Source organism: Balaenoptera musculus, chromosome 8 (assembly GCF_009873245.2).
Source record: "Balaenoptera musculus isolate JJ_BM4_2016_0621 chromosome 8, mBalMus1.pri.v3, whole genome shotgun sequence".
Classification (NCBI taxonomy): Eukaryota; Metazoa; Chordata; class Mammalia; order Artiodactyla; family Balaenopteridae; genus Balaenoptera; species Balaenoptera musculus.
This window is the reverse complement of record NC_045792.1, coordinates 98,334,805-98,342,679: the sequence shown is the minus strand read 5'-3', so window position 1 is coordinate 98,342,679 and position 7,875 is coordinate 98,334,805. Positions and strand designations below refer to the sequence as shown.

Below are 7,875 nucleotides of genomic sequence, written 5' to 3'. Positions count from 1 at the left end.
AGGACTGTGTGCATCTGTGATTATCTTAAGTATTTAAGACTGATCAATTACCCTGGATTATTCATGTGGGCCCTAAAGGAAATCATATATATCCTTATAAGAAGAAGTCAAAGAGGACTTCCCTGGTGGTTGCCCCAGTGGTTAAGAATCCGCCTGCCAATGCAGGGGACACGGGTTCGATCTCTGGTCCGGGAAGATACCACATGCCTCGGAGCAACTAAGCCCGTGTGCCACAACTACTGAGCCTGTGTGCCACAACTACTGAAGCCCACGTGCCTAGAGCCCGTGCTCTGCAACTAGAGAAGCCACCGCAATGAGAAACCCGCGCACGGCAATGAAGAGTAGCCCCCGCTCACCACAACTAGAGAAAGCCCGAACACAGCAACGAAGACCCAACACAGCCAAAACTAAATAAATAAATGAATAAATTTATTTTTTAAAAAAAGTCAAAGAGAGATTGGACCACAGAGAGAAGAGGAGAAGGCAATGTAACCATGGAGACAGAGATTGGAGTGATGCAGCCACAAGCCATGGAATGCCACCAGAAGATGAAACAAGCAAGAATGGATTTTATTCTACATCCTCCAGAGGGATTAGGAGCCCTACCACCACCACATCGATTTGGGCACAGTGAAACTAATTTGGAATTTCTGGCTTCTAGTACTGTGAGAGAATAAATTTCTGTGATTTTTAAGCCACCAATTTTTTGGTAACATGTTAGAGAAGCCATAGGAAACTAATAAACCCTTGCCCAGGTTCCCCTATGTCCTGTATTATTTATTTATTAAAAATTTTAATAACAAATGTATATATTTGAGTGCAACATGATGTTTTGATATACATACACATAGTGAAATGATTATTGCAGTCAAGCTAATTAACATATACATCTTCTCACCTAATTACTTTTGTGTGTATGTGTGTTGTAGCATCATTCACAATAGCCAAGACATGGAAACCACCTAAGTATCAGTTGAAGGATGAATGGATAAAGAAATTGTGGGGAGAGGAGATCCAGATGGCAGAGTAGGAGGACACTGAGCTCACCTCCCCCCACAAACACATCAGAAATACATCTAAGTGTGGAGCAATTCTCACTGAAAACAAACTAGCAACTGATGAAAGACTCTTATACAACCAAGGCTGTAAAGAACGATCTGCAGGGAGTCGGGTAGGAAGAGAAGAGAAGCAATCAGTTTGGGACTTGCGCCCCTAGGAACGGACAGGGAGGAGGCGGGGATTACCTGGGCTAGGAGATCCTCCACGGGGAATGAGCAATTCTAACCACATATTGGGTACCCCAGCCCTGGGGCCCAACACCAGGAAGACAAGTCCCCTTGGCTGGTTTGAAGACCAGTGGGACAGGCTGGGGAGCTGTGAGAAATGTGGAGTCCACTGTGAAGAGCTCACACACACTTGCTGACCCCCTCTCTCCCCCTCCAAACAAGGAGGAAGAAGCATGTTGAGACTGCCTGGACCTCTGGCCAGTTTCCCACAGTCACCCTAGCATGAGCCCAGGCCCAGGCCAAGCACCAGCTTGGCCCCTCTTGTTCCACTAAGGAGAAGGCTGCCTGGCAAGGAGAGTAAGAAGTGGCTGGGGACAGAGGCAGCTCGGACCCAGCACTATATTTGAATGGGGTAAGGGCAGACATTACTGGTGCCAGATAGAGGTCAGCCTGGCCCCCTTCTCACACTGAGTGACTGGTCTTTCCAGGCCATAGCGGACAGTGGAGCCACTAAATGGAAAGAACTTGGATTCCTAAGTCACTATATGAGTCCCGTATAGTGTATATGAACAGTATATGAGCAAGAAAAGCCTCTGTGGGTGAGCTATTTTTTTGTCTAACAGCTAGTATTATTTATACCAACAAATATAGAGAGATTCCCATAAGACCTTCTGGGTGCTGTTGGTAAGAAGTGGAGGAATATATGACAGAAAATTCTGTAAAATATCTACAGTGCAACTTAATTCCAGAAGTATTTATTTCTTAATCCCCACCCAGCTTGTAAAACATAATTAAAATGGCTGGTAGGAATAACATTAGCACAAGAAAAATAAAAGTCCACTTTAACCAAATTTTCTGATCTAAGATATCACACTAAAATCCTCTGAGCGTCTACTGGAGATAATAATTGTATTAAATGAGTGCTGAATGAGCAAGAACTTTGCACAGTGCTGGACAGAGAATAGTTGTTTAATAAATGTGTCCTTTCCCTTCTCTTCTTCTCCCTAATCCTTCTGCCTCTTCCTTTTCTGTATTGGCATCCTCCTCTGTTCATCCGAACACATTAAATACACATAACATATCAATAAATCATATATTGTATTATTAAATATTAATAGAATGTATTATAGAAATAGTTATATCGTTTATATAAACACTAATATATTTAATATATTCTTGTTACATTTAATATATATATTTACATTTACAAGTGTGGCTCTGCTATTTAATTGTGAGCTTTTCGAGGGCAGAAGTGTTATCCCGTTAAATTTGTATTCTTGGAATGTAGTCCAACGTTGGTCAAATAACCCAATAAGCGAAAGAAAATGTGATTGAGAGGGACTGAGATGATTTCAATGTCTTCTGACAACTATACAGCAGTGTGTAAACCTCTCCATTGTACCACCACTATGATAATAAATTTTTTGGTCATCTGGCCCCCATTGACTACTAGGTCTGTGGGATGTCCTGAACGCTTCCATCCATAATGATTTCACCTTAAGTTTCTCCTTTTGTCTGTCCAACATGGTCCATCACTTTTTCTGAGAAAGCAAGCAGTCATGTCTCTCTCTTGCTCTCATAAACCTACCAATGAGCTAGTTCTTGCTTTGTGGCGAGTTTCAATATCTTTTTTGTTTTTCTGATTACCTTGATTTTCTACCTGTTCATAAATATCACCATTTTGAGTATGTGCTTAGCCAAGGGATACCAGAACGTCTTGTCAACCTGTGCTGGCCACAACCCTGCAGTCTCCATTCTATGGGACAGTCCTCTTCATGTACTTATATTTAATCTCCAGGAATTCTCTGGACACAGATAAGACAATATTGTCTCATTAGTGTTTTAAATATTTAGGATCCTAAATAACCTAATTTAACCCTCTTAGATCTTGGCACAGTGACATACCTGTCAATAAACTTTATTTCCTGAGGTGATATCTTCACCTGTTCAAAATTTTGTTTTTGATTAAGAGTAAACATTATACACAGAAATGTAATAGCTTAATCATAAGAGCTCCCAGTGAGCTTAAGACATTTCGAGGCCTTAGTATGTACTGGGTACATTGGGTAATACAGAAAAAAAAAATTAAGGTAGCATATTATATTGTTTATATTATTATTCAGGCTTGGATTCAGACTTTAAAGGTTTGAATCTATATGAACTAAGACAACAGTGCCTGGTGTGAAGGGTAATAAGGTTGCAGATGTGATTGTTGCTGATATTATTGTTGTTAAGATTAAAAAGACATGTCCTATAGGACACATTTACTATCAAATTGAAAGGATAAAACTTCAACATCCTTTAATATCTACTCCTTAGCCCCCACCATCTCTCAGCTTCCATATCTGCATCTTAACTCAGATATCCTTTTCTTAAGTTTCCCAGTGTCTCCTTCTTTGTCTCAGTTCTTACCAGGTGTGACCTAAGCAAGGGTTTGCCCTGAAATGGTTATAATAAAGGTGGTGACAAATGAATGAATTTAGGATATATTTTGAAGGTAGAGATAATAGTATGTGCTCATGGACTACATGTGGATTGTGAGGAAAAGAGAGCCAGGGCTGAATAATTCTGGCATTAAGAGCTTGTTTGTTGAAGACTTTATCAGATTGGATTAGATATTTAGCCTGGATTCTGAAAATTGGGAAAGCTATTTCATAAATACAGTTGGGTGAAATAATCAGTACAACCTTCAATAGATTCCTGTGGCAGAAGTCTTGCCATGAAAGATAACGTGTCAAAATTTGTATCTGTTATTATCCCTAAATCTCAAACCTCAAGTTTTTTGTTGTTAATAATTGTAAGTATGGTATGTTTGATTATACAATTTTGAATTTAAGCTATTAGGTCACTCACCCACATAAGTTTCTTTAGTAATGTGGTTCCAATAATTTTGTTGAGCTTTTTTTGTTATTTTTTCGATAGTCATATAATACTATGACCACTATTCATATTAATATTTATTCAATAGTAGTAATAATTGTGACATTGCATGCTAACTATGTATTAGGCAGTATTCTAAGTGATTTAAACATATCAACTTATTAAATTCCCCAAACAGCCTTATGAGGTACTATTATTACCATCCCTGTTTTAAACTGAGGCACAGAGAGGTTGTGAGTTGCCCAAGGTTACCCAGCTAGTAAGTAGCAATACCAGGATTTGAATGCAGGCAAGTCACTCCAGAGACCGTGTTCTTTATCACCACAATATGCTTCCTCTGTAAATAACAGTGTTGGTCTCCAAACACCTTTTATTTATTTATTTATTTGTTTGTTTATTTTAACATCTTTATTGGAGTATAACTGCTTTACAATGGTGTGTTAGTTTCTGCTGTATAACAAAGTGAATCAGCTATACATATACATATATCCCCATATCCCCTCCCTCTTGCATCTCCCTCCCACTCTCCCTATCCCACCCCTCTAGGTGGTCACAAAGCACCGAGCTGATCTCCCTGTGCTATGCAGCTGCTCTCCACTAGCTATCTATTTTACATTTGGTAGTGTATATATGTCCATGCCACTCTCTCACTTCGTTCCAGCTTAACCTTTCCCCTCCCCATGTCCTCAAGTCCATTCTCTACATCTGCATCTTTATTCCTATCCTGCCCCTAGGTTCTTCAGAACCATTTTTTTTTCTTTTAGATTCCATATATATGTGTTAGCATGCAGTATTTATTTTTCTCTTTCTGACTTACTTCATTCTGTATGACAGACTCTAGGTCCATCCACCTCACTACAAATAACTCAATTTCGTTTCTTTCTATGGCTGAGTAATATGCCATTGTATATATGTGCCACATCTTCTTTATCCATTCATCTGTCGGTGGACACTTAGGTTGCTTCCATGTCCTGGCTATTGTAAATAGTGTTGCAATGAAAAATGTGGCACACGTGGAACATGCTGTGTTGGGTCTTCGTTGCTGTGCGCAGGCTTTCTGTAGTTGCGGCGAGTGGGTGCTACTCTTTGTTGCAGTGCGCGGGCTTCTCATTGCCGTGGCTTCTCTTGTTGCGGAGCACGGGCTCTAGGCTCACGGGCTTCAGTAGTTGTAGCACGTGGACTCAGTAGTTGTGGCTCACGGGCTTAGTTGATCCGAGGCATGTGGGATCTTCTCAGACCAGGGCTTGAACCCGTGTCCCCTGCATTGGCAGGTGGATTCTTAACCACTGTGCCACCAGGGAAGCCCCATGTCTCTTTTTGAATTATGATTTTCTCAGGGTATATACCCAGTTGTGGGATTGCTGGGTCATATGGTAGTCCTATTTTTAGTTTTTTAAGGAACCTCCATACTCTTCTCCACAGTGGCTGTATCAATTTACATTCCCATCAACAGTGCAAGAGGGTTCCCTTTCCTCCACACCCACTCCAGCATTTATTGTTTGTAGATTTTTTGATGATGGTCATTCTGACTGCTGTGATGTGACACTTCATTGTAGTTTTGATTTGCATTTCTCTAATGATTGGTAATGTTGAGCATCCTTTCATGTGTTTGTTGGAAATATGTATATCTTCTTTGGAGAAACGTCTGTTAAGGTCTTCTGCTCAGTTTTGGATTGAGTTGTTTGCTTTTTTGATATTGAGCTGCATGAGCTGCTTCTATATTTTGGAGATTAATCCTGTCAGTTGCTTCGTTTGCAAATATTTTCTCCCATTCTGAGGCTTGTCTTTTCATCTTGTTTATGGTTTCTTTTGCTGTGCAAAAACTTTTAAGTTTCATTAGGTCCCATTTGTTTATTTTTTGTTTTATTTCCATTTCTCTAGGAGGTGGGTCAAAAAGGATCTTGCTGTGATTTATGTCAAAGAATGTTCTTCCTATGTTTTCCTCTAAGAGTTTTATAGTGTCTGGCCTTACATTTAGGTCTTTAATCCATTTTGAGTTTACTTTTGTGTATGGTGTTAGGGAGTGCTCTAATTTCATTCTTTTACATGTAGCTGTCCAGTATTCCCAATACCACTTATTGAAGAGACTGTCTTTTCTCCATTGTATATTCTTGCCTCCTTTATCAAAGATGAGGTGACCATATGTGCGTGGGTTGATCTCTGGGCTTTGTATCCTGTTCCATTGATCTATATTTCTGTTTTTGTGCCAGTACCATACTGTCTTGTTTACTGTAGCTTTGTGGTATAGTCTGAAGTCAGGCAGCCTGATTCCTCCAGCAGCGTTTTTCTTTCTCAAGATTGCTTTAGGTATTCAGAGCCTTTTGTGTTTCCATATAAATTGTGAAATTTTTTGCTCTAGTTCTGTGAAAAATGCCATTGGTAGTTTCCTATGGATTGCATTGAATCTGTAGATTGCTTTGGGTAGTATAGTCATTTTCACAATGTTGATTCTGCCAATCCAAGAACATGGTATATCTCTCCATCTGTTTGTATCATCTTTAATTTCTTTCATCAGTGTCTTATAGTTTTCTGAATACAGGTCTTTTGTCTCCTTAGGTAGGTTTATTCCTAGGTATTGTATTCATTTTGTTGCAATGGTAAATGGGAGTGTTTCCTTAATTTCTCTTTCAGATTTTTCATCATTAGTGTATAGGAATGCAAGAGATTTCTGTGCATTAATTTTGTATCCTGCTACTTTACCAAATTCATTGATTAGCTCTAGAAGTTTTCTGGTAACATCTGTAAGATTCTCTATGTATAGTATCATGTCATCTGCAAACAGTGACAGTTTTACTTCTTCTTTTCTGATTTGGGTTCCTTTTATTTCTTTTTCATCTCTGATTGCTGTGGCTAGAACTTCCAAAACTATGTTGAATAATAGTGGTGAGAGTGGGCAACCTTGTCTTGTTCCTGATTTTAGAGGAAATGGTTTCAGGTTTTCACCATTGAGAATGATGTTGGCTGTGGGTTTGTCATATATGACCTTTATCATGTTGAGGTAAGTTCCCTCTATGCCTACTTTCTGGAGGCTTTTTATCATAAATCAGTGTTGAATTTGTTTGAAAGCTTTTTCTGCACCTATTGAGATGATCATATGGTTTTTATCTTTCTATTTGTTAATATGGTGTATCACATTGATTGATTTGCGTATATTGAAGAATCCTTGCATTCCTGGGATAAACCCCACTTGATCATGGTGTAAGATCTTTTTAATGTGCTGTTGGATTCTCTTTGCTAGTATTTTGCTGAGGATTTTTGCATCTGTGTTCATCAGTGATATTGGTCGGTAGTTTTCTTTCTTTGTGATGTGTTTGTCTGGTTTTGGTATCAGGGTGATGGTGGCCTCATAGAATGAGTTTGTGAGTATTTCCCCTCTGCTATATTTTGGAAGAGTTTGAGAAGGATAGGTGTTAGTTCCTCTCTAAATGTTTGATAGAATTCACCTGTGAAGTCGTCAGGTCCTGGGCTTTTTTCTTGGAAGATTTTTAATCACAGTTTCAACTTCAGTGCTTGTGATTGGTCTATTTATATTTTCTATTTCTTCCTGGTTCAGTCTTGGAAAGTTGTGCTTTTCTAAGAATCTGTCCATTTCTTCCAGGTTGTCCATTTTATTGGCATATAGTTGCTTGTAGCAATTCCTCATGATTCTTTGTATTTCTGCAGTGTCAGTTGTTACTTCTCCTTTTTCATTTCTAATTCTGTTGATTTGAGTCTTCTCTCTTTTTTTCTTGATGAGTCTGGCTAGTGGTTTATCAATTTTTTTTATCTT

At 39.0% G+C, this 7,875-nt stretch overlaps 1 pseudogene; it reads left to right on the top strand.

Moving 5' to 3' along the window:
* Positions 1-2,572: 2,572 nt before the first annotated feature.
* On the top strand, positions 2,573-3,064 carry LOC118899591 (annotated as a pseudogene).
* The last annotated feature ends 4,811 nt before the right edge of the window (positions 3,065-7,875 follow it).